A 27,896-nucleotide genomic window follows, 5' to 3' on the forward strand; every position below is an offset into this window, starting at 1 on the left:
TACCATTTAGAAGGACAAGAGCAGCAGATACCTAGGAACCCCACCACCTGGAGGTTTCCCTCCAAATCACTCACCATCCTGACTTGGAAATATATTGCCGTTCCTTTGCACTCGCTGAGGCAAAATCCTGGAACTCCCTCCCTAACCGCACAGTGGGTGTACCTATACCACTGCAGTGGTTCAAAAAGGCAACTCACCATCACCTTCCGAAGGTCAACTAGGGATGGGCCTAACTAACGACACCCATATCCCGTAAATTAATTTTTAAAATGACACTTCTAGTGGGATGTTATTTCATTTATTCAGGGGCAGGGGTGCAACACCTTGTCCAATAATAATGGTTTTCTTGATGCTCATATTCAGGGATTATTCAGGCATGGGAGTACCAGTCCAGGAGCCTTTGTGGTCGAGTTGTCTTGTGCACGATGAACCATCAAACTGTACAGTGCAGTACTTGTCATGGAAGGAATGGAAGCTTTGGTGGACACCCAATTTTTTCCCAAATCTTTAAAGATCTGCTCTACTGACAGCATTGAAGGCCTTAGGCGAGGTTTATGAAAGTAAGGTTATGGGGCAAACTCTGTTCCGACACTTTTGTCGCTAGTATATTGAGAATATCATGTGGATCTGCCAGCATAGAAACCTCAGTGTGCTTCTGGATACATTCGGTCTTCAAGTAGATGAACACTTTTAAGTGTGACCCTAGAAAAATCCTTCCCCATGATACCGAGGAATGAGATGCCTCGGTAGATGATGCAACATTTTAGCTGCTGGGATTTGTTGTGCATCATGTAGACTTTGTTATTTGCATCAAGAACCGACATAGTGCATGATCATGATCTAACCAAATTGGAACAAAGTCCTGTGACATGCATTTTTGCTGTGACGTGCCAGGTTTGTCCAGTCACTCAAAGTGCCGCGAAACATCATGCTGTCTATCAGGGCTTTTTTGCAAACCAGGGCTTCAGCAGGGAATTGTCATTCACCTGATGAAGGAGTTGCACTCCGAAAGCTAGTGATCTGAAACAAAACTATTGGGCTTTAACCTGGTGTTGTAAGACTTCTTACTGTGCTCACCTGATAAGCGATTATTACCTAATCAGTAAGTGGAGCATGGGGGGGGGGTTTAGTTCCAGAAGCCGCGGGTCGGGAGGTCACGGCAGTATTTAAATACACTGTCGAGCTCAGGAAATGAATGCAAGTGTAGCCTCATTGAGGTTTTCCTCTCCGAGGCCAGAAAAAGGGTCCCGTTAAATAGCAGGGCAGTTCTCGGCATTACAGGTGCCGAGAAACACCTTGCTAAACCCGCCCAAAACTGGACTCTATTTTTTCCTATTAAATCGCGGCCATAATTTGCGGAGAGACATTGTTTTAATGCTAAGGCAAGATGCGTTATTAGCTGAAAAAAAAACAATTCTTATTTTATTATTGACAAGTTATAGACCAAGTAGCTATTTTTCCAACCATTGGCGAAGATGGATGATCAGTATTTTAAGGTATAAATAAAGGGTCCCAAGAAGCCATTTTGGTGAGTTAAGACGGACAGAGACAGAGAAGAGAGTGATGTTTAGGGAGAGGTGCAGAGAGCTGTCTTCAATGTTTCAAGAATTGTTGCTTTACAACTTGGTCTGAGAAGGGTGGTGAGATGTCTGTTCAATTGTTAAAGTTAAGCTTTTCCCTCTTACTAGGGGCTTGTCACAGTAACTTCATTGAAGCCTACTTGTGACAATAAGTGATTATTATTGACTGACATTTTGCTCTTCATCTGGCTTGTTAGTTTTTTAAAGTTTAATAAACTTTCAGAATTCATCACTTAAAGTGCTCTTTCTTGCCATATGGTTAAGAATCTGATGTCATTAGACTAGGAGGGGTGATTGCAATCTTAGTTAAACCCATAAATCTTATAATGAGAATAATGTATTGACTGTGACACATGACCAAAAGTCCAAGCTCAGCATGGCACAAAGTTATCGATATTGGCAAACAGGGATTTCTGGAGCTTAACAGCACTTTTCTTTGCAATACTTTTTTTCTTTCTAAAATCTAGGCTACACTTTAACCACAAGCACTGGCCTTTTCTTCAACCCTTATAATTGGCTCCCATTCTGATACACAAGAGATTAGATGGTCCCAATTTTCATTTTTAACCAACTATGACAGTCCAAGATAAAGCCATTGGATTCCTTTGCAATTGAAACTAAAATGATTATTTACATCGACTCTGATCAACTTCAGATTCCAACGGTCTGTTCAGATAATCCAAAATCACAAAGCCAAGCATAAAGCCCCCAGATTTCTCTACCAAAGAGCAAGTCTTCAACAGTGTTTGTCAATGGACAAGTTTAGAGTTTCCATGCCATTGTAGAGATGCCCATTATTTCTTTTGAAATCTCTGAATTCTACTCTATTCCAATCAATTAATCAGTCAATGGACTGTACTGGATAGGATTGTTCAACTTTAAGAAAATAAACCTTCTTGTGAGAACACAAAAGAACAAAAACAATGATTTTTTTTCCCTTTTGGAAGCAGCTGAAATGAACAGGGGTGGTGAAAATATGTATTTGGAAATGCCTTACCAGCTGAGTGTCAGATTATCCTGACATAAATCCTTATCTAACCTTCGCATGCTCCACTAGACAGATAGCACAGTGGCTTCAGACCATCACATTCATGCCTCAAAAGGGGGAGTTAAAATCAAGGTCGTCAAGTTCCCGGTTCTGTTCCACCAAGGATTGCAACGGCCAGGATTGGAAAGGCTGAGCTGTTCTACATATTTCGAGAGCCGATTGATGGTACTTGAAGTTTATAGCTTCTTGCCTGCCAATGCGAACCAGTACTTGTGCTTGTTAAGATCACTAAATTAATGAATAAAGACTTTAACAAGCAGCATCAGAAACAGGTAGAGGTACTTACATTTTATAGCAGCTATCGGCATCTGAGGAGGAAAAGGGAAAGAATATGTTCCATTTTTTAGATCAAGAAGTAATTATTTTCCAAACACTCTGTAAGCTGCTCCAACAGGTGAAATTCTCAGTTTTGGAGGCTATGGGCAGGATTCTCCATTGCCAGACACCGAAATAGTAATCGGCGATCGGGTGAAGAATCCCTTTTGACGCCGAAATCAAGGACGGTGTCTATTTTCTGATGCTCCGCCCCCTCCAAAACAGCATTATCGGGGAGTACGCCGCTCACCATTGGGACTGCCTCAGGACATCACCTGAAGGCCCTCCCCCGATGCTGAGCTCCCGATAGGGCGACACTATCATCTGGGAGGTTGGGTCTGCACAGGTCCGGCTCCATGTAGTACAGCGTGACCACTGCAGGTAGTCATCGTACACATGCATGGCCATGGACCCAGCCATTCGCCGGCCGTTTTTGCCGTGGGAGCCGGCAGTTTTACCCGGCGCCACTGCTAGCACCTCACCAGTCCCGGAATCGGTGAGGATTCGGCACTGATTTTGGCATCGTAAAAAGCCACTATTTCCATTGCGGCATCGGCACTTAGCCACAAAATCGGAGAATGCAGCCCCACAGATGTGATTCTCCCCCAAAATTTCAAAGTTCATTTTGGCGTGATTTTCAGGGAGAACCCGCCGGCTCTGACGGCGAATTTCCCACCGCTATTCAACGACATTTAGACACTTTTTTGGGCCCTGGGGAGTTTCCTCACCAGTTTAGCCCACACTTAGAAATGTTTTTAGCACTGGGGAGCAAGATCAAGCTGCCATTTTGAAAGGGTGCCCTGATCTCTAAGTGAGCTTGTGGGTCTCTTACACCCCCACACACATGCACACTATCCCACACCCCCCAAGTGAGGACACCCTGCTATGGGGTCCCTGGGGGTCCCTCCCTCTTCAGGCCCCCAAGCACCCTTGCAGCACCCCCTTCCTTCTAGTACCCTCACCCATCACCCCCCACCACCAAACTCCCGGAGGCCTCCCCACCCATTTTCCGGAGGCCCTGCATTCCCCCAGCCTTCAAACATCCCCTCCCCTCCACCCTTATTTCATGGGTATGGCTCTCCCTGCCCCCGGACCCTTGGCAGTGCCACATTGGCACTCGGGCATCCTTGCACTGCCACCTTGGCACCCAGGCAGTGCTCCTGCTGACCTGGCAGTGCCACCCGGGCACCTGAGGGAGGCCGGTGGATCCCAGGCAGGTAGGTCGTAAGTAGGCTTACGACCTAATTCTGAGAGCGTCATTTGGTCCTGCCCATTTGGGGCATGTTCTGACTCCGACATCTCGTGGGACTCCAGTGAATTTGTTCTGAGGGCTGTTTTTCTCTTTCCAGGAATTGACACATGGTGCTTCCTGTGTCTGAGCCAGCAGGTGTATTACCCAGGTGAGTTTTAAAGCAGCATTTTTTTTCACTGCCTTTGTTTGGACTGCTCTCGAGCTTCCAGACAGGGGTCGCTCTTCTGGGGGTCTGTGGGCAGGGTCAGGGTCCCTACGCGTATTAAGGGGGGAGGTCCCTGCACACATTAAGCTCTTTAGTTGCATTTCAATTGTACAAATGGGAGGAGTGGATCAAAAGGTACAAATATATGTTTATTTTCGCAGCATGTTAATATTCCTCACTATTAAAATGTATTATGCTGTTAGACTAACCAAAAAAGCAGGAGATCTTACTTGAGAAAACGATGATGATGGGAAATGCACTGGGTCAGATGTACATGGAGTATGAAAGCCTGTATCAACGTTCAACACAGGAAGTTATTGTGTTGAATAAAGGGCAAGGAACTCTGTGGAGAATAGGAAACCGGATTAAAAGCTGAGAGATAGGGCCGAATTCTCATGGGCTGAAACCACAGGCCCTACAAAACGCCAGTTGGCACCCAATTCCCATCCCATCGCCGGCAGTGGCAGTTTTTGCCTGCATAGGGTAAGGTATGGGTAGTGAGCCCGCACTCTGCCCGAACTCTTTTGAAAGTTTTTTTCCATGTCCATGCTCTCAATGCCAAATCATCCAGTATGCACTAAGCACAGAACCAATGAACCATATAACAACAATGGTAAGTCTCGAAATGCTCAGAAAATACACCACCTATTTAGAAATCTCCTTTGGAAAAAAAAACTGCTGTTTTTCCAACTCTGTCAAAATGTTCATCAGGCATTATTATTCATATTTCAATAACAGAAGCTTTACTCCCGTTCACACCTCTTAATCTTATCCAAATAAACATGCAGAAATTGTAAAAGAAAAATAAAGAAAGGAATCATAACCTTAAAAAAGTCAGTCAACCAAAGCTAATACTCCACTTCAGCCCATCTAAATAGAACTCTATGGAGTTAAACCATTGGTGCATTTTGGAGCTCAGCCAAGCATTCACGATGAAGCCATCTGGGAATTGTATCAACCAAAACAAATGGCCAGACATGAGTTTCTTCAAATGGCCTTTTAATGAATATACACGTCTGGAAATCCAGACCAGGGAATTAAGGGCAGAGGGGTTGGAAGTGAATGGTAGTGGCCCATGCGGTTCCAGCTCATATCCTTTCTGTTCACTGCATGCATCAAAGGAGAGTGATCATTTATGATGCCCAAATTTTTTAATACCAAATAGGACAAATGATAAATAATTCTGTTAGTATGTATGAATTATTATAATTTTGTTAATAAAGAACAGAACACTTTGAATGAGGAAAGCTAGATGATTTGGAATTGAATATCTTTTAGGGATATGGGAGTGTTGTGGTGACACAGATAGACTTGTACTACAGAAAATGTGAGTTTAAATCCCAACAGGACAGAATTTGAATTCAATTCACAAACACAAAAAGGATATAAAAAGCTGGTGTCAGCAACAGTGGCGTCAAAATAAACGGATAATCATAGATAGCCAACTGGTTCACTAATATCATTTTACGTAAGGAAACCTGGCATCCTTACATGATCTGGACTCTGATTCCAGTTCCGTACCATAATGATTACGAACAGATGAACAAGGAGCAAGAGTAGGCCATTCAGCCCCTCAAGCCTGTTCCGTCATTTAATATGATCGTGGCTGATATTAAATTTGCACCTCGGTTACCTCCGATAATCTATCACCATCTTGCTTATCAAGAATCTATCCACCTCTGCCTTAAAAATATTCAAAGACTCTGCTTCCTCAACCTTTTCAGGAAAAGAATCCCAAAGACTCACAACCCTCAGAGAAACCATTTAGCTTCATCTCATTTTTAAATAGGTGACACAAAGTTTTACAGTGACACCTAGTTCTAGATTCTGTCACAATAGGAAACATCCTCTCCACATCCACCCTGTCAAGACCCCGTATGATTTACATGTTTCAATCAAGTCACCACTTACTCTAAACTCCAGCCTAGTCTGTCAAACTTTCGCTCATAAGACGGCCCCCCAATCCCCCCCCAATCTGGTAAACCTTCTCTGAACTGCTTCCAACACATTTACTCCCTTCCTTAATAAAGTGACCAATACTGTACACAGTACACCAAATGTGGTCTCACTAATGCTCTGTACAGCTGAAGCATAACCTCCCTACTTTTGTATTCAATTTCTCTCTCCATATGCTTTGGACTCTTAACTTCCCTCTGAAGTGTTCTTGGAAGCCATTCATGAAATTACAGAAGATGGCCATTTGGCCCGTCCTGTCCATGGCAGGTCTCTGCATCAGCTAGTTCCACACCAACCCTCCTTTCCCTGTAACTCCTAGTTAGTTATTCAAGGTGTCCGCCAGCCATTGGGATTTCGGGTTCACTGGCCATTAAAGTTAACACCTCAGGTCAACAAGGCCATAAATGTAGTTGGCATCTTTCCATCTATGAGGAATGAACATGCAGCAAACAATTCATATGAATGATGCGCACCTTTGCTGATATCTGTGAGTAAGCTAATCGTATATTGGCTTTCATGGCAAGTATCTAAAAGTCAAGATGGAATCTGTGTAAAACCTTAGTGAGACCAGTTGGAATAATAAACTGTGTTGAACTCTACACCACAAGATTGAAATTGAAACAATAAAAAGTACACACATTACCTGTAATAAGAAAATACAAATAAAACCGCAAAGAAAGTGATATTTGAAACAAACATGAGAGAGACAGAGAGCAAGAGAAACATAGGAGACGTGCATTCTTCTGTTTAAATATTCTGCAAGTGAGGATTTCATTGTTAGCCCTATAAATATAGGTTCATGAATGTGTAAATAATTATATCCTGGACTCCCCTGTGGGGTCCATCAATGCCTGATTCAACTCTCTTGTCATATGGACAAATCAAAAAAATTATAATGGGTCCCAAATAAACATGGCTAGGAGGTCATCTCAGCATAGTAAGTTCCTGTGCTAGCTCTACCTCCCTATATATTTGTATGGGGCAAGCAGGAAATTTCTGGATATGGCAGGGACTGGGAACAACCAGGTCTTAAGCTGTTTCCGAGGGAATGTTTTGCTGCTGTCCTATTTAACAGCAAGGTGATGAGGAATTCATTATCATTCCCATGTTTGAATTGAAAAATCATAGATCCACTGATTCAACTTTCCATGTATTGGCCAAAAGGTAAATGTAAATCTATTCCCCAAAATACCCGACAGTTTATGCATTGGGTGTGAAGAAGCCCAGTTTACAAAATAGAAACAACAGTTCCTCCGCAGATTGCAGATGGACAGTTGTCCAGAGACCTTCTCAGGTTTATTAACTGTACTTGAAAAGAGTAAGTGTAGCCGGTTTGTGAGAATGTGTGCTCTTTCTTACTTTCCATTAAATTTTGGCACAATGTAAAAGCTTGGGCCAGATTTCCCCTGTTGGGAGCTTAGATTTTCACACCAGATGCCCTTTATCAAAAGCCATTTTGCTCAAAGAAGCCGGAATTATAATGTTATTTATTGATGGAATGCACATTTAAGTGGCAGAGGCAACAGAGTCATACAGGTTTCACAAAATTACACATGGAAATTCTACACAATTTGTTTTCCTCAGATACTTCTATTTTTCTGCTAAATTTCAGCTCACCATAAAGGCCAGGGGCCAGATTTCCCCCCACTAAAGGGCAGTTGTAATTCTCATGTCAGATTGCTTGTAAATCTGCCAAGTTACCAGACTTTGCTAAACTGGAATTTCTCCTGCTGATTTGGAAACATTAGCATCAGTGAAAGTTTCTGAGATCCATTCAACACAAAGCTGAACAGTGCTGATGCTACTGACATGTTAATGAAGCAATTAATGTTTAAAGACAAGCTGTTATACTGAAAAATAGTGACCTTAGCAATACAATTGGTGACATGGATGTGGTGTCTGTATCGCAAATTGCATCCAGATACTGAGATATGCATAATTATCAGTTCAAATGTAAATCAATTAGCATGATAATGTAAAATCTTTAGTGCAGTACATGTTGTGGTGCAGCAGATGTAATGTCACCTGCAGATATTGCATTGGCAACTGATTTTTTTCAATTGTTTTAAGTGAGGCCCACTGCTGACTTGGGAAACACTGGGCACTGGCTGGGCAGACTAAAGGCACCAGAAGGGAAACTACATCACGCTAAATGGCCCTTTCACTGCAGCTACAATTCAATTTGGCTGGAGGTTGACAACACAATGGATGTCAGGTTTTACTGCCGACACAGTGGAAGGGGAAATCTGGCCCTAGCTTTTACATTGTGCTGAAATTTAGTGGCAAGTAAGAAAGAGTACCACGTTCTCACAAACCAGCTACACTTATTGTTTTCAAGTACAGTTAATAAACCCAAGCAGGTCTCTGGACTATTGTCCATCTGCAATCTTTGGAAGAACTGTTGTTCCGACTTTGTAAATTGGGCACCTTCCGTATCCAATGCATGAACTAATCGGGTATTTTGGAAAAAAGACTTGCATTTTCCTTTGGGCTAATACATGGTAAGTTAACTCAATGGATCTATGACTTCTCAATTCAAACATGGGAATGATGAGTTCCTCATCACCTTATTGTTAAAAAGAAGCAGATTTGAAAATCTTTGAAGAAAACATACAGACAGGAGCTACGATTCAAGCACACTTTGATTCATATACTGCTGCAACCAAAATCGCTACTTTAGAAGATGGAAGCTTGTCATTTGTATTTGTAACATGGAGTTATAAAATGTATTGTTGTCTACAAATTGAAACATTTGTATGTTCGAGAGTTTAAGCAACTTCTCTTGGGAGGTAGATCCCAGTATACCTTACAGGTTGTATGAAGTAATTGAAAAGTTTCCAAAAGGTTGATTACTTTAACTTTATAATATTTGTGACAGAGCAAATATAATCCCAACACCAAAAATTAAATTTGAATGGTGGGATACGCAGAAATAAATGAGTGCAAGCCTGGCATATTTTACACTTTCTCAAGCGTTGAAGCGAAGTGCTAAAAAGGGAAAATATCTTCCAACTGCTCCTTTTATATTGAGATATTGATTTGTTTTGCCCAGTGGTAGGTAAAGAAATCTACATGGTTGAGAGACAAGTTTGCCATGCCAGTAATACCATAATACCAGATTGAAAGAGAGCTCCCAATAATAGGCAGGAGGTGCAGTTGTGTGCGAATGGTTCCCTCGTCGCAGTACTATGAACCCATATCCATACACCCTGAAAGCATTAAAAATCAATTACCAACTAATGGCCTAATCGTTTACCCCCTCATTGTAACCAAAAAGGCAGGCCGACTATAGATTGAAGCAGCAGCAGCAAGCTGATTGCCTATTTTGACAAATTAGATGATTAACTGAACACATCAAGCTCAGGCCCACTGCATCTCTATAGATCTTTATAAGGGGAGGGGAACGGAATTGTTGTTGAAATGGACACATGTCCAGAGAGACTCTAGTCCACAGGGACTGTGAAGGAGCTGCAACAGCAGGGCCACTTATTGCACTGAATCAAATAGTGGTCAGGCTACATGCATTGATTAGTGTCATAGTTAATAAAAACTAGTATGTTTCAGTCTATTTTAAAACTCGAAAACATAGTATTGAATGACCAAATTATTCAACACACCAATGAATAAAATTATTGGGAACATCATGCTGAACCGAAAATGACACACTGCTTTTGTGTGGCACAAATAACTAACACCAACTCTTACTAAATTTCCGCTGTGTGTGCAAAACTGTCAAATTCTTTTGTGCAAAGATTTTAAACTGTAGTATATGCTTCCCTTGTCCCCCAACTGGACCAGCCATTTTGTACCTTGTTGTCAGGAAGGAATGGCTCTAATCTCAAAGGGCCCGAGAATATTTTTTCAGTCAAAAAAGTATTGCCAATGCAAAAAATATGAATGTTTTCTAGAAATAGCCTTTCAGCACTGATATGTAACTCCCCAAAATATAAAATACAGGTTAGAAAATAAAGGGAAAAAAGGCCACATTTTCAGAAAAAATTATGGAAACACGATATGAGAGAGGCCACAAATTCTGAACTGGAAACAAAAGCAATACGATGATCTGCCAAGTGCAGTAACATAACCACAAAGTTGATCGCTATACAAAGTGCAGCACTGTCTTGGATTTCTATGTAAATCTGAATTGACAAAGGTCTCTCCCATCAAACAACACTTTTAATTTCAATAAGTTATCTGGAGAAAGTATACTTGCATGTACTGCACCAAACAAGTTTTTATATTTCCAAAGAAATAATGGGATTTTCAATGATACTAAAGAAGCACAGTTGTTTAGGAAATCTAATTGGAAAATTATTCCTGGTGTCAAACACTTGGTGGGCATGTGACACCATTGGGAAAAAGTGAATGGCTGCCCTGTTATACTCCTTCCCTCGGCATACAGACAGTGGCCTGTTATACTTCCCTAGGCATACAGGCAGTGGCCTAGATTCTCCTGCTCCCCAGCCGCGTGTTTCTCGGCCGTGCGTCATTCACTGGTGGCAGGGTTCTATCGTCCCCCCCGCTTGTCAATGGAATTTCCCATTGAAACCTCCCTACATTGCCAGGAAACCCGCTGGCAGGGGTGCACTGCCAGTGGGAAAAGTGAATCGCCATGAATGGAGAATTCCAGCCTCTGTCCTTTTTATCTTGACTGGTTGGTGTGGAAAGAGAACTGCCACAAAAGTTAATTGCATGGCAAAAAATTCAACAGCTCTTATTAAATGTCAATACAATATTACAAGGACAAAATTGAACAAAATTGAAATGCCCCCAGGTGGATACATGATATTTGGCTCAGCAACATAAATGAATGAAGCCACAAGAAAAACAAATCTGCTACAAAGTTATTATTTTAACAAAAGTATTTGCTCAAAAATGCTGAATTCAAAATAGGAAAAAATAAAAGATGCTAAACGCTTAAGGTAAGAATAAGAGCACTTTTCGGAAAAGTATCGAAGCCAGTGTTTTTCAATTTTCTTTTCGTATTAGCAACCAGCCAACCTTCGGGATCCACCATTTTCGCTTAACTTTAATGTGACAGGGGAGTCAACGTGGCCCTCACGACCTCACTTGCTTTGTCATTCAATGTTACATTTTTGCTAAGGTTGTCAGCTGACGATCTAAATTAAAATCAAGAGGTTTGTCAGTGAACTCGCCATGCTTACGTCTTCAAATGCCTTTTGAAGTTGATGGTTTTAAACATTCATATGCCAGTACTTTCCTACATATAAACACACATGGGATTTGCATTGTCACAACTAGCAAAGCCATACCTCAAGAAATCATCATGACATACACATGACCTGCTCTCTGCCACCAATTCTGGCACGAAGACTCCATTGTTTGTATTTAAAGGCCAATAGCAGCTGGCATTTTATTTAAAAGTCGGTCGCGGTCAGCATCCTTAAAAAACAGTCGACACCCACCCGTGGGTTGCAGCCCCGAGTTTGAAAAATCCACCTAAGCAATTATATGATAATGGATCATATTGTAAGACATGTTGACCACGGTATAATAAAATTATTATTATTATTATTTTTATTATTATTATTAAAGGACATCCCCAAACTTCTGGGAAACAATTCCTCCATGGAAAGTGTCAGGTAAGTATTATTCTTATGACCGCTAGTTTGGTTAACTGCTGTTCGAAGGTCTAATTTTTTTACACAGACCCTGAAACATTGCCAATAATCCAGTAATAATGTAATCTTCCAAGGAAATGAATGTCAAAATATAGGGTGCGATTCTCCAGAAAAAGTTTGAAGTTCATTTGTGGTGGGTTTTTCACGGGAGTTCCCTGCCGGTTCTGCTGGCAGGTTCCCCACTGCTATTCAATAATACTGAAGTCACATTTTTTTTAAATCCTGGGGAGATTCTCACCAGTTTAGCCCTCACTCAGAGGGGCTGGATTGTTTCTCCCCACCCGCCGCAAGATCGCCATGGGCGGGACACGGACAATGGAAAAGTCCATTGACCTCAAAGAACAAAAAACAAAAAAAGTACAGCACAGGAACAGGCCTTCAGCCCTCCAAGCCTGCGCCGACCATGCTGCCAGTCTAAACTAAAGTCTTCAACACTTCCGGGATCCGTATCCCTCTATTCCCATCCTATTCATATATTTGTCAAGATGCCCCTTAAACGTCACTATCGTCCCTGCTTTCATCACCTCCTCCGGCAACGAGTTCCAGGCACCCACTACACTCTGTGTAAAAAAACTTGCCTCGTACATCTCATCAAAACCTTGCCACTCGCACCTTAAACCTATGCCCCCTAGTAATTGACCCCTCTACCCTGGGGAAAAGCCTCTGACTATCCACTCTGTCTATGCCCCTCAATTTTGTAGACCTCTACCAGGTCGCCCCATAACTCCGTCATTCCAGTGAGAACAAACCGAGTTTATTCAACCGCTCCTCATAGCTAATGCCCCATCCCAGGCAGCATCCTGGTTAATCTCTTCTGCACCCTCTCTAAAGCCTCCACATCGTTCTGGTAGTGTGGCGACCAGAACTGAACACTATGGGGGCACTTCTCCGCTCCACGGACCAAGTGCCCTCACCGTTATGAACGCTGTCGCGTTTCACGACGGCGCGAACAGGGCCCGGGCACAGCCTGGCGTTGGAGTGGTTCACGCGTCCAGCGTCCCTACGCGGTGCCAACCCGTGCATGCGCAGTTGGGGCAGCTCAATACCGCGCATGCGCAGTTGGGCCGGACCATCCTGCGCATGCGCAGGGAACTTCTTATGCGCACCGGCCACGAGGCAATATGGCGTGGGTGTTCAGGGGCCGGCCATGGCGGAATGTAGGCCTTGGGGGGGGGGGGTGGAGAAAGAGGCCGGCCCGCCAATCGGTGAGCCCCGATCGCGGTCCAGGCCCCTTTCGAGGCCCCCCCGGTGAAGGAGCACCCCCCCCCCCCCCCCCCGCACAGGCTGCACACCCCGAGCATTTTCCTGCAGAGTTCCTGCCGGCAGTGACCAGGGGTTGACGGCGCCGGCGGGACCCTGTTGTGTCAGAGCGGTCGCTCATCCCATCTGGGCTGGAGAATCGGCGCTCGCGGTTTGCGGCGATTCGACAAGTAGCCCGGCGCGATTAACGCGCGCTGGTTTGGGAGGGGTGGGAGAATCGCACGCGGGGGTCGGGCCGGTGTGGCGCGATTCGCGCGGCGCCCCGCCGATTCTCCCACCCGGCGTGCGGGACGGGGGGCGGGAAAGAGAATACCACCCGAAACACCAATTGTGGCCGAACGCAAGGTTCTATACAGCTGCAACATGACTTGCCAATTTTTATACTCAATGCCCCAGCCAAAGGCGGCAAGCATGCGGTATGCCTTCTTGACTGCCTTCTCCACCTGTGTTGCCCCTTTCAGTGACCTGTGGACCTGTACATCTAGATCTCTCTGACCTTTAATAATCTTGAGGAGTCTACCATTCATTGTATATTCCCTCCCTGCATTAGACCTTCCAAAATGCATCACCTCACATTTGTCTGGATTAAACTCCACCAACGTTTGTGTCGTCTGCAAACTTACTAATCAGATTGGTTTCATTTTCCTCCAAATCATTTATATGTACACTATGAACAGCAAAGGTCTCAGCACTGATCCCTGTGGAACACCACTAGTCACAGCCCTCCAATCAGAAAAGCACCCTTCCATTGCTACTCTCTGCCTTCTATGACCTAGCCAGTTCTGTACCCATCTTGCCAGTTCACCTCAGTTCCGTGTGACATCACCTATTGTACCAGTCTGCCATGAGAGACCTTGCCAAAGTCCATATAGGCAACATCCACTGCCCTACCTGCATCAATCATCTTTGGGACCTCAAAGGGAGACTCTGTCAAATTAGTGAGACACGACCTCCTCCTTAACCTCGGGCGGGATTCTCCGATCGCCATACAGCAGTGCCACAGTGGCAGTGCCAAGGGACCCAACGTTCCAAGGGGAGGGCCAGGGAGCCACCCTGCACTGATCCTGCCAACCCAGCCACCTCCAATGGCCCAGGAGACCCCACCCCTGGCTGCCATTCTGCCTGGTCCATGTTTGTGTGGACCAGTGCAAAACAGCACCCGGCTGCAGCCTCGCTGGGGAGGCCGGTAGATCGCTGATAAGTTCACCAAAGTCAATTTTAAAGCGACTTCGGCATACGTCATTTGGTTCCGCCCTGTTTGGGTGGGATAATGACTCCAACGCCTCGCGGGACTTGAGTGGATCCCACAAGGCGTGAACACTGCTGGGAAGCCTGTGAGGCGTCTCCCGGGATTCACCGGCCACACCGGGCTCCAGCGAGAGCGGAACGTGGCCGGTGGATCACGCCCATATTATCAGCAATTTGCAAACATCAACCTAGAGATTATTTTTGATGGCCGATTAAATATACAGTTACATAAACTGTAACAGTTTATGCAACTGTATATTTAATAGGTTATCAAAACTGTAACAGTTTATGTTTAGGGCAGCATGGGTGGCATACTGGTTAGCACTGCTGCCTCACAGCGCCAGGGACCCAGGTTCAATTCCGGACTTGTGTGACTGTCTGTGTGCAGTTTGTACGTTCTCCCAGTGTCTACGTGGGTTTCCTCCAGTTGCTCTGGTTTCGTCCCACAGTCCAAAGGTGTGCAGGTTAGGTGGATTGGCCATGCTAAATTGCTCCTTAATGTCTCGGTTAGGTTATGGGGTTACGGGGATAGGGCGGTGTGGACAGGGGATTGTAAATGTTCAGAGTGCTCTTTCGAAGGGTTGGTGCAGACTCGATGGGCCGAATGGCCTCCTTCTGCATTGCAGGGATTCTATGAAAATATTGGAAAATTATCAGGTATATGGAAACTCCAGAAGAAGAAAAATGTTCCGAGAGGTATTCCTTGATTTAAAAAAAACAAAAGTCTGAATAAAATCCTTCCCATTCTATTCATTCTTTTGCTGCACAGTGTACTGATCATTTCAGTACTAACCCACCACGGGCATTATTGTTATAATATTTCATTTAACAGGCCAAATAATTGGCAATAGGCCTTCACATATAATACTACAGGCACTAAGAAAACAATACAGGGATATGTATATTTGCATTTTGAAAGCACATAATGGCTAGTTGTTAGTATCAGCTAAAGTTAAGATATTTAATAATTGATATTAACCACTGTCTTAGTAGACTCTACCTAAACAGAAACATATCTTCCTGAACAAGTTCCAAAGGCCACTGACCTTCATCTTTATCTTACCCTAGGTCAATTTATCAAAGCCAGGTAGGTGAATCAACAGTTCTATTGTAACATTTTAGTAAATAATGATGTAATAGAGTTGTAGATAGCTAACGTTAGCTTACATTTTTACTTAAAACTCTGCTATTGCGTTGCAAACCAGCCTATTGTGTTTCAATAAAGTAACTTTAAGAAAAAACAAATTGTCAATTTTCTCCTGCCCATGTTCCTGGCAACCGCAGGGTAAAAATTACGAAATCCTACTATTTGGTAAGCCACTACTTGCTTTGTATGTGTAAATAAAAATATTGCTGCAACAGCATTTTATTTGTTAAGTGCAGTAGCAGCCTATGGAAACTTTCTTCTCAGGCCAACTGGCTTCGGTCCAAGTCCAGAATATTAAAAAAGTAAAAACTACTCATGTGCTATGCTTTCCTGACCAGCATATTAATCAAAAAAATTATTTCCAGGCTCTGGATAATATGAGAGCACTTTGCATTTTTAAAAATTTTGCATGCAAGCTGTTGTGACCTTTCAAATTGAGAAAAGTTTTATGACTCTCACAAGGCTGTATCAAATCTGTAAACTGCAATAAAGTTGTTGATTTGCACTTTACTTGATAATAATAATATTGGTATTAAATAGCAAGAAAAAAGTGAAATACAGAGCTTCTGTTGGGATGAAAAAATGAGGTTGAAATTAGAATATGCATATATATATGGAATACCTTTGATATAACATTGGAAAATATTTTAAATAAAGGCCATGGAGCAAAATTACAATATGCAATTTATGCAGAGATTCTAAAAATGCTAATATGTTTGGTTCCACAGTAGTTCTGTTTCATTTTTAATAAAGATGTTACCAATGACCTTCCAGCACAAAATTAACAATGATAAGTTAAGCTAAAGCATTTCACGAGAAATTAATGTAATTTACTTCTGTTCATTTGGACTACCTATTTAAAAGATCTAAATATATGGAGTCAAAATAGCTCTACAATGACAGTATTAAATGTCTTTGTGCATACTATTATCTTCATTATTTGAATCACACTTCATTCACTGGGAGTACTTCCAAAAAGTTGTCAAGTACTTAATATGTAATTCTCCACATGCTAAAAATTCATTCCTGACATCTCAGAAAATTTACAATATTAGCATCTTCATCCCTCAAATATTTATCAACTAAAATTGGAATTGCAGTACAAGAGCAAATTACATATTTCTCCATATGCACAATGTGATAATCGATGGCAACCTATAGAGGGAAGAGCTCTGTGGCTAGCATAGTTCCCACGGTGCCTTATGGTATTCGCCAGGGGAGAAATCCCTCGAGAGATTCCCAGCAAAATGTGGTACACATGTTCTATTTATATGTTACAAACATGCCAGGCCTACGGAAATGAACGCTTGTACTATTGAAATCCATCATTTTGCACACGTGTTTCTGAAGGACTCTTGTGGGACAAGTTCTTGCAATGATCCAAGAATTAGAAGCAAAATCGGGAGAATGGCTGTGTTTATCAGTAGCAACCGTGTACATTCGAGAGGATTGGAATTAAACAGTGCCATTCTTTAATGCAGAAAGCATTTAAGCAGACAAGATCAAGAGAGATGCTACTGGGATTAACCCACAAAACAAAACCTTAATCAGACTTTGAAATAAAGCTTCCATATCTGCTTCCATTCTCTAAAATGATCATATTTCTCTTCCATCATTCAGAATTAAGCAGCTTACAGCTGGATGGCGACTCAGCACATGCAGTTGCCAGTAGCAACAGGGCACACAATTGTGTTTCCCAGCCAAATAATGAGGCTTTTGCTGTCCCTATCGTCTGCTTCACAGACATTTTTAGAAATAGTGACAAGAGTGAAGTTCCGCCAAAAATGTAGTGTGTCATCAAATCAAAGTCTGCCTTTAGTCTGCTTTACAGGTTAAATTAAAACAGTTGGTCTGTTCGTTAATATGTTGAAAGCACAGTTTACCTCACGGGAATAACAAAAATCCCTCGTCCAAACAGCTCCTTATAATTCAATAAGGAAAACCAGTTAAATTATGCACACTTTCTTTTTAAAAGCAACAATAACCGCTTTTCGATTTCCTGCTTCAGTACACCTCAGCAGCACAGCTTATATTTATGCTGAGAATTTCAGTTGTTCCTGGACGGAGACCTTGCAGTAAAATGCCACACAAACACAGCTCGTTAAACATTGACCATAAATTCAACAGCACCAGAATATATTGCAAGGTTCATGTTTCTTACCCAGACTAGGAGAAAACATCCTGAGAGCAGAAGTCCCTCACACAACAATCAGAGTAATCCTCAGAGCAATCAAACAGCAAGCAAACAAAGATCCAGAGTTGATAAACTTTCTCTCCAGTTTGCAGCTCCAAACCCTGCCACAGCAGTGAAAACAATCTCCTCTCCCTTTGCTTTGTTGCGCTTCGCTGGTTTCTCAGGGAGAGGGGCACTTAACATGTGTTTAGGGACTGCCGCTGGCTTTGAAGGTGGCAGTTTCCTCGGGGAGAGGAGCTTACAGCAGATCAAGTGCGGACTGCTGATGCTCTGTGTGCGATCCTACAACTGGGCCTATTAATTCTTGTCCCTCAGAAACTACCGTGGATCTGCTGTCGAGTGAAGCCCATCTGCTGCCATCATAATCAGTCTCAACTGAATGGCTCTGACAAATCTGTGCCTGCAGCAGGGGTTAGGGAAGTTGGTGCGGGGGGGGGGGGGAGGGTCTGTTTCTTTTGTCTGCTGAAAACCGGGTTATTGTGAATGGAAAGGCACTTTGGGAAGTGGAATTAAAAAGCTCCATATACCATCCAGTTTAAAGACAACACCAATCCCCATCGCCAAACATTTGTTGCTAATGAACTAAATGAACAATTACTCTAATCAGATTAGCAATTTGTAGCATGAGGCACGATGCAGCTAAATGTGTATCTCCAGGGTAATTTATATGAATCAAATGGCTGTATCAGGTGACGAGCAATCACTTTGCGAAATATTGTAACCAAGTACAAATTCTACTCCAGGCAGTAATCAATAAAAAATAGTCATTATTGCTTTTCATGATTCCACAATGCCTGCCACATTTTGTTTTCTTCGCAAAGAATCAGTATTAATTCAACTCTACACTGTGCAAATCTGAGTTTCAATCTTCATCTAGTACCTTATCTGTTTAGCCTATAGATGAATGCTCAGTAAAGCACAAAGGGTAATAAATTACAGATGAAACTATTGAGAAACACATGGCTACACATGCAGCCAGTCATGTATTGTAAGGTTTAAAAAATGCATCTGAAAACCAGGTTACCAATCCAGAAATATAAAATGCAATAGGCTTACACTCATGTTATCCTATGCTTCACAATTAGCAGTGATATTTCTTCTGAGTTTGAGGAGTTAATAAAGTCTATGGAAAATATATTTATCTTACTAGTGACTAGTAACTAGTCAATGATAATGAATTCTGCAGAATTTACCTTTATGAACTTGACTGTTCAAATAACAGCACGTCAATGACAAACTTCAAATATAACGGGCTTTATTAACTATTCCTCTTTTTATTGATTTTATTAAGAATTTTGTGTTTGTAATTATATGCTGAAAAAGTCGATAAATTGTATACTAAAATTATATCCATAAATTGAGATTATGCAGTGGCCAAAAAAACGATTTAGGTCATTTTATGGGTGCCGACTAAGGGTTGTGGAGCAATCCCTGTGCCAGGAGAGGGAGGCCTAAAGGATGAGAAAAATTGGTCCTCAGGTCGTATTTCAATAATTGCAAAGATCTACTTGAGACTGTGATGTCTCCGCAGGTCGGTCAACTGCAGAAGCAAATTTCTGATTGTATCTGTTGCTGGCAGTGGTCCTCGAGGAGGAGCTGGAGGAGGGGGAGAAGGAGAATGGAAGAGGGATGAAACCGTCAGGCAAACTGTGGAACTGACTATTCCTGCTCCTTTTAACTCTATGGAAATGTGCTTCTTTTTCTTTTAGAAAAACTTACTTCTTGTTAACAGTTGCCACTTCGGCCAACCAAGCTGCTGAAGAATATACAGGGCAGGCCCTACAACCACCCTATTAATAAATAACTAATTTTGACAAGAGGATTTAAAACATAGAAATAGAAACATACCTAGAAAATAGAAGCAAGAGGAGGCCATTCGGCCCTACGATCCTGCTTCACCATTTATTAAGATCATGGCTCATCATCAAGTTCAGCACCCGGATCCCGCCTTCCCCCCCTATCCCTTGATCCCTTTAGACCCAAGAGCTTTATCTAATTCCTTCTTGAAATTATACATGTTTTTGCCTCAACTACGTTTTTTGGTAGTGAATTCCACACATTCACCACTCTCTGGGTGAAGACATTTCTCCTCACCTCAGTCCTAAAAGGTTTATCCCTTATTCTCAAACTATGAATCCTCAGTCTGGACTCCCCCACCACCAGGAACATTCTTTCTGAATCTATCCTTTCTAATCCTAGTCGAATTTTATGAGTTTCTACGGGTCCCCCTCATTCTTCTAAACTCCAGTGAATATAATCCTAACCGATTTAGTCTCTCCTCATACGACAGTCCAGCCATTCCAAGAGTCAGCCTAGTGAACCTTCACCGCACTCCCTCCATAGCAAGAACATCCTTCCTCAGATAGGGACACCAAAACTGCATACAATACTCCAGGTATGACCTCACCAATGCCTTATAGAATAGTAAAACATCCCTATTCCTATACTGAAATCCTCCAGGCATGAGCCTGTCATTTACACTTGCCTGTTCTATGCGGCCACCAAAAAACCCTTAAACATGTCTTGACCAAATTCCGGGTCAATCGCTTTTCAGGTGTCCTTGTGGTACAGGGTATTAGTTCGGAATAGGCCTAAGAATTCCTACCGCATCATGTCTTTTGCAGAACATTAACTTTGCTGCTTAGGAAAGGCAAATATGCAGGCTTTCATAGATGAAAAACATCATGAAGCATGTTATTATCCTTGATCCTCTTTTAAATCCAAACCAAAGGTGTTAAATTTTCCAGTTATTCCCCCACTCGAGTTGGCTATATGTTACTGATTTTCTTTTTGTTCTTTCCTTATTTTACCTCACTCGGTCCAACTTCAACAACATTGTTTTTTTTACTCAAGCCCAGTTTCTTCCACTCACCCTTCCCCTCACACCATCATCCTAGTCCTCAGAAACACACGTAAATTGAATAACACGGTTTTCCATAAAAGCTGAAATGATCTAATTTGACAGTAATTCCCTATAACATTGCGGCCTTTAAACCTGTTCACTGTTGAAGAGGCAGACCTGCTACATGGTGTGAGTAAAGACATCGGTGGGTAAACGGGTACATCCAACTCTATCTCAGTTACACTGATGGATAACTGAAAGATTTCACTGAACACCTGAATAGTTTTGTCTCAGTTTATGTTTCTTTCTGACTAAAATAAATCAGAACTGGATAAACTTTGCTCCAACTTCAAAGGAAAGCAGGAAATTCTACACAGGCACACTGTCCACTTTCTATTTCAAAGTAAAATTTATTTCTGCAACTAAATTGATAATAAGTCTGCTTAATGGAATTGCACTGTTTTATTGGCTCAGATTTTCTAGTTTCCAAATTATCATAAACCAGACATATTACTGGAAATGCACTTCAGAACTCCTCAGAAATCCTGATACAGATTCAATGGGAATTCCTGGAATGTTTGAACTACTGTCGGGCAATTTCCCTGCTTTCCGGGAGCCTCCAAAAATGTCACCAACTCAGAGTCGGAGAATTTGGCTGATTTCGACTTACCTGAATAGTTATCCACAAAATGTTAGACAGAAAATCCCGGTCCAACGGGTATCTATAAAACTGATCCTCACCGATTTCTCCCTTGACCACCACACCTGATCCCCAACAACCCCCCACATGACGTGACTAGCCCATGCCATCCAAATCCCTCCAACCCCCAACTCCTGCCCAACTCAACCTGATTTATCCCTCCATCCTGGCCCCCGGGTCCCATCAGACACTTCCTCTGAAAACCCTCTAACCTGATCTGATTAGCTCCCACCAGCTGATAACCCCCAAACTGATTAGTTCCCACCTCCCTGGCTCCTCCCAACACCGTCCACTTGACCTGACTAGCCAGCACCACCATGACTGACACCCTTGTGACTCCCCATGATTCCTACTGTGTCTCCGATTGCTCCCCAACCCTCAACCCAACCTGTAGCGCCCACCATCCGAATCCCTCTCTAATTCCTCCGACTTCCCATTCCAGGAAATCATTCATATATGGGAGAAAGGGGGTGAGTTGAGTTCGGCCCCGGAGAAGGTGAATAGAGCGATGCGTTTTACAAGAAATTGTACAGCTTGGAACCTCTGGTGGACGATTTGAACATGGTTGAGGAGGAGGGCTGGAGGGATTGGGGGAGTCACTGGGGGGAAAGGAAGTCAGGAAGGCAATTGGGAATATGCCGATGGGGGAGGCACCGGGAACGGATGCATTCCCGGTGGAGTTTTAGTTTGAGGACAGGTTGGTCCTGCTGCTGGTGGAGACGTTTGAGGATGCGGTGGCTTGGGGAGTGCTCCCAGAAACAATGAAGAATGAAGAAACTTCTGAAGAAGGATAGGGACCCAGTGGAATGTAGGTCATACAGACCAATCATGTTGTTGAATGTGGATGCCAACATTTTAGGGAAGGTGTTGGCGCTCAGGTTGGAGGAGTGTCTCCCCCAAATCATTGGGGAAGATCAGATGGGATTTGTGAAGCGTAGGCTACTGTCTTCCAATGTGCGTTGCCTGTTGAATGTGTTGACTCAGGCAGAGGGGGCTGAGCAGGAAGTAATTGTGGTGCTGGATTCAGAGATAGTCTTTGATAGGGTGGTGTAGAAGTAACTGTTTGTGGTGCTGGAGTGATTTGGGATAGGGCCGAAGATTGTGTTGTGGGTTACATTGTTGTAGAAGGAGCCAAAGGCTATTGTCTGGACAAATAATGTGAGTCTGGGCTACTTCTGCCTGCATAAAGGAATGAGGCACTGGTGCCCTATGCACGTTGGCAATTGAGCCTTTGGCCATTGCCTTCAGGAGCTCAGATAAGTGGAGGGGATAATGGGGCGGGGGGGGGGGGGGGGGGGGGGAAGAGGCATAGGGTGTCTCTTTATGCTGATTACCTGTTGCTGTATGTCACAGATCTGGTTCCGACAATGGGGGAATGTAATGTAAATACTAAAGCGGCTCAGAGCTTTTTCTGGGTATAAACTGAATTCAGACAAATGTGAATGTTTCCCGGTCACCCCGCCAGAAACTAATTTGGGGGTGTTGCCATTCAGATTGACAAACTCCCATTTCAGGCACTTAGGGGTACAGGAGACAAGGGATTGGGCGCAGTTTCGGAAGCTAAATTTTACAAGCTTGTTGAGCAGGGTGACGGCAAATCTACAGAGATGGGATAGTCGCCCGCTGTTGTTAACTGGACGAATGCAATCGGTGAAGATGAATATCTTGCTACGGTTCAGGTTCCTGTTTTAATGCCTGTCGTTGTTTCTACCAAAGGCATCTTTTGTAGAGTTGGAAAGCATGATTTTGTTGTTTAGATGGGCAGGGAAGGTGGCGAGGATCCGAAGAGTGGTCTTGCAGAGGAACCGCATTCGGCGGAGTTGAGCTGCCGAACCTGCGTTACTCCTATTGGGTGGCGAATGGGGAGACGGTATTGAGTTGGTGGTGGTGGTGGGGGGAGGGGGGGGCAGTTTGAGTAAAAATGGAGGCCAAGTCGTGTAAGAGGATGGGTTTGTGGGCACTGGTGATGGCCCGGCTCCCATTCTCCCCAAGGAAGTTTTGGGGAACCCGGTGATGGTGACTACACTAAAATTATGGAGGGAATTATGGTAGCACTTTAAACCGGGGAGAGGGTTGATGATGATACCGATGAGGGAAGACCATATGTTTGTGCCGGCTAGGGTGTACGCTAGGTTTCGGGGAAGGGAGGCTGAGGTGGTGGCAGTAATGTGGGATTTGTCCCTGGTGGGGCGGTTTACGAGTTTTGGGGAGTTAGTGGAGGCATACGGGCTTGCACAGTCGGAGGCATTCAGGTACTTGCAAATCCAGAATTTTGCGAGGAAGGTTTAGTCAGGTTTTCGGTTGCACAGCCTGTGTCGGTGGTGGAGAGGGTACTGTCGCTGGCCAGGTTGGAGGAGGGTAAAACTTCAGGTATCTATGGGAGGCTGCTGGCAGAGGATGGGGCTTCACTGGAGGGGATTAAGGTGAAACAGGAGGAGGAGCTAGAAGGTGAAATGGAGGAGGGGGTGTGGTGTGAGGCCTTACAGAGGGTGAATGCCACATTGTTACGCGTAAGGCTTTGGCTCATTCAACTGAAGGTGGTGCATCGGGCACATTTAATGAGGGCAGGGATGAGTCAGGTGTTTGTGGGGGTAGAAGATAAATGCGAGCGGTTTGGGGAGAGCCCAGCAAATCACGTTAATAGGTTCTGTGCATGTCCTAAGCTTGCAAAGCTTTGGGAGTCTTTCATGAGCATCATGTTGGTGATGTTAGGCAGGGAGCTGGAACTAGGCACCTTAGAGACCACATTTGGGACGTCAGAGCCTCCGGAGTTACAGGCGGGAGCAGGGGTAGATGTTTTAGCCTTCGCGTCACTGATGGCTCGTAGGCGGGTTCTGCTGTGTGGAGGTCAGCTGCTCCACCCAATGCCTCGGTGTGGCTGTAGTTTTTGTATTTGGAGAAAGTTAAATACATGGGGCGAGATTCTCCCAAAACGGGAGAAATCGTAAAGCTGCCGTAAAACCCGGGCGGGTTTTACGGCAGCGCGCCCCTTCCCGACCGGGGACCGATTCTGGTCCCCGGTCGGGGCTAGCAGCCCGACGCCGTAGGCTCCGGCAAGACGGGCTTAATGAAAATCGTTAAGCCCGCTTGCCGGAGTTAGCGCCGGCTGACGCGTCATATGACGTCAGCCGCGCATGCGCAGTTTGGAAGACTCCAACCCGCGCATGCGCGGGTGACGTCATCGCGTTTTTGCGCGAAACCCGCACATGCGCGGTCCGGGTTGCCCCTCAGCCGCCCCGCGAATGGATACTGCGGGGCGGCGGAAGGACAAGTAGTGCGCGGGCAGCGGGCCCGATGCCCGCGATCGGTGCCCACCGATCGCGGGCCCATGGCACCCTTGGCACGGCCGTGGTACTGCCGTGCCAATCGGTGCCATGGTTATAAAAAGCGAGTTTGTGACGCCATTTTTACGAACGGCAAGACCAGGTGTGTTTGCCGTTTGTAAAAACGGCGGAAAGGGCTGGGACTTCGGCCCATCTAACAGCTGAGAATCGCTGCCGGCCGTAAAAAAACGGCGGCAGCGATTCGGGTCGGGACTTCGGCGGGGGGGGGGGTGGGAGAATAGCGGGAGGGCGGCAAAAATGTCGGGAAGGCCCTCCCGCTATTCTCCCATCCGTCGTGGGGGGCGGAGAATTTCGCCCATGATGAGGGGATCGAACTGGGAGGTATGTATAAGATGGCAACCATTTGTTCTGTATTTTAAAGAGCTGGTTACTGTCAGCTGTTGTGGGGGGGATGTTCATGTTTTTGCATTTGTATATAAATTCAAAAATACTCAATGAAAATATATATTTTAAAACATTTAGAATTTTGCAGTGTCTTAATTGGTGACTTCTGCTCAAGAGTGCTAAGTAAATCCAGTTTGGTGCATCCATCATTTTTATTGCAGCACGCAAACAGAATTCTCAGTGACAGCCACTAAAAAAGAAACACTTGCATTGTTTACTATTGTATTGCCGAGTAATCATGTGAATTTAATGCACATGTTGCCGCCAGTTCCAGTTGGACAGATTATACTATGAGCTAGCCAGTTGAATGCATTTTTATTTCATGACTTTGAATTAGTCAAGCTCTTGAAGCGTGAATGTTTTGGAACATTCGGGATTCAATGGCTGGATTTTCCTTCCCCTCCACGGTGTGTTCCGCAGCAGCGGGAGGCAACTTGCAGGGACCTGTGGCAGGATCCTCTGATCCCGGCGTTGTCAGTGGGGTTTCCCATTGAACGCACCACTCATTGCCGTGAAACCCATGGGAGGCGTGCGCCGTCAGCTGGACTGTAAGATGCTGCCAGTGTCTGCCCCAAGACTTCAAAAATATTAATTTATAAAAACAGTATTGGTTTCAACTGAATTTATAAGTGAATCCATTTCATTTCTTAAAATCACAAAATCAAGTATTTATGTCTGTAATGTTCTATTATGTCATGGACTGTCAGTCACTACTTTATAAAACCACAAACGGCTGTAAAAAAGATGGCCACCTGAGGGGCACTTGATTTTTCTTGTGGATTGAAACAGTCGCCTGTCTTGAGAGGAAATAAAAGCAACTTTTCAGGCTGATGTTGACTCAATGCTTTTGCTGAAACTAAGTTAGAAGGGTAATTTTAGGTGGAATGGGTTATTCAGATACCAAGACAGTGGCTGTCTCAAACACTCAAGGTTTGAACGTCATTGCACATGACTGGTACGGGGTAGACCATTAAGGACAGAGATGAGGAGAAATTTCTTGACCCAGAGAAAGGTGAGCCTGTGGAATTTGTTACCACAGGTAGTTGAGTCCAAAACATTGGTTTCAAGAAGCAGTTAGTGAAGTGTTGGCTCGTGTAGACTTGAGAGATGAATAGACACTACCAATATTGAGGAAGGTTCAACTCAATTTTATTAACTAACTTCTAACTAACTAACCCTAACCCTAACCATAACCCTAATCCTAATTTTTTTTTTGACTGCGGGTCTAATGATGCTAACTTAAACTAGAGACCTAAGCCTTGTCCGAACCAGTTGATTCTCTCAGCACGTGGTGTGAGTCTGTGCTGGGCTGGATGCGTTCTTGTTACACTGAGAGGCAGCACCCAGAATGAGCGGGAACCGTGGTGCATTCTGCCTTTATAGTGTGTGTATTCTAACTGGTGATTGGCTGCGGTGTTTGTGCATGTTGATTGGTCAATGTGAGTGTCCATCAGTGTGTGTCTGCACCATGATATAGTGGTGTATATTATGACAGTTAGATAAAGCACTTAGGACAAAGGGGACCAAAGGATACGGAGGAAAGCGCGATTAGGGTATTGAGTTGTATGATCAACCATGATCATAATGAATGGCGGAGCAGGCTTGAAGGGCCAAATGGCCTCCTGCTCCTATTTTGTCTATGTTTCTATGACGTACAGTTGACCTATCCACCCACCTTAAATAGGAAAAGAATTTGGGGGCAGTCACGTGATGTCAGCATAGGAGCAGTCGTGTTTCTGGGAGTTCCGGCACTGTTCATCCTTGAATCCATCATTTTATCCTGGTGTAGACTACATATTTGTCTTTTTCTGGGTTACATGGCCTGTGCTATGTCCCTGAAAGTTCACGACTAGTGTTTCTGTGAGGAAGAGCTGAGATAAAATGTTCAAACCCTCATTTGCTCATGGCGTTCGGAGTGGGCCAGGCTGGAGTCCAGCTTACAGTGGCAAGTTGCTGCTGAGTGGACTCTTGCCTTGGCGGTGGTGTGTTCATCTGGATGATGGCTGCTGTTGATGATGTTCGGCAGGATTCTCCGCCCCCTACTCCTCCCAGCCGTGTGTTTTTCAGCGGCACGCCATTCACTGGAGACGGGGTTATATCTACTGCCGCTTGTCAATGGGATTTCCCATTGTAACCACCCCACAACGCATGGAGCCCGCTGACGAGGCTGTGCTGCCGGCAGAAAAATTGAATAGCGACGGCCAGAAAATTACAGCCGTTGTCTTGCCTGAGGATCCCGGCTCTGTGGTGCAGGCCGTTTTGAAGAAATGCTGGGTATTTTTATGAGAGCGATGGAGGTGCACAAGATGATCACTTTCTCTGGTGAGGGCCCGCCTTCGTGTTGTCACAATCCATTTTGTATGGATAGAGATGGTGTGTCATCCATCCTTCCTGGTTCGGGAGAGGGGGGACTGAGCAGGGTATGTCCCTGAGCCCAGTCCCTGGTGAGAAATGAGAGGCCAATTCCCAATTGTGTTTGAAAATTAGCTGCCATGCTTTGGTAATCCTGGTTCTCTGATTCGGAGAGGTTCTCCCGTTGGAGCTGAATTGCGCCTGATTTTCAATCACGCTCAGAGCACAAATCAGGAAGTGACTCCCAATCCTCAGCCTTGCAAATGTTTGCACGGCGAGGATTGTGAGGTATTCCCTATGGAATCCCGCTATCAGGCAAGTCTCACTCGGACAGACGGAATGGTGGAAATGATGGTGTCTCAGACTTCGATCATTGGAATCCCTTGGGTGATCCTGAAGAGTGCTTGTTGATCCTGTCTTGTCCTCC

The 27,896-nt window shown here is 44.1% G+C and overlaps 1 protein-coding gene across 6 annotated transcripts in view; it reads right to left on the reverse strand.

The window, feature by feature from the left end:
- nckap5l (NCK-associated protein 5-like) overlaps positions 1–27,896 on the reverse strand; it is an 837,372-nt gene that overhangs the window by 612,704 nt on the left and 196,772 nt on the right. For 2 of the 6 annotated variants that reach the window (XM_038789864.1, XM_038789863.1), the window contains exon 1: positions 17,815–18,222. The exons of the other annotated variants lie outside the window; for them this stretch is intronic. The gene's annotated coding sequence lies outside the window, so the exon portion shown is untranslated. Of the gene's footprint in view, positions 1–17,814; positions 18,223–27,896 lie in introns of those variants that run through there. 6 annotated transcript variants of the gene reach the window in all.

Source organism: Scyliorhinus canicula, chromosome 2 (genome assembly GCF_902713615.1).
Source record: "Scyliorhinus canicula chromosome 2, sScyCan1.1, whole genome shotgun sequence".
Classification (NCBI taxonomy): domain Eukaryota; kingdom Metazoa; phylum Chordata; class Chondrichthyes; order Carcharhiniformes; family Scyliorhinidae; genus Scyliorhinus; species Scyliorhinus canicula.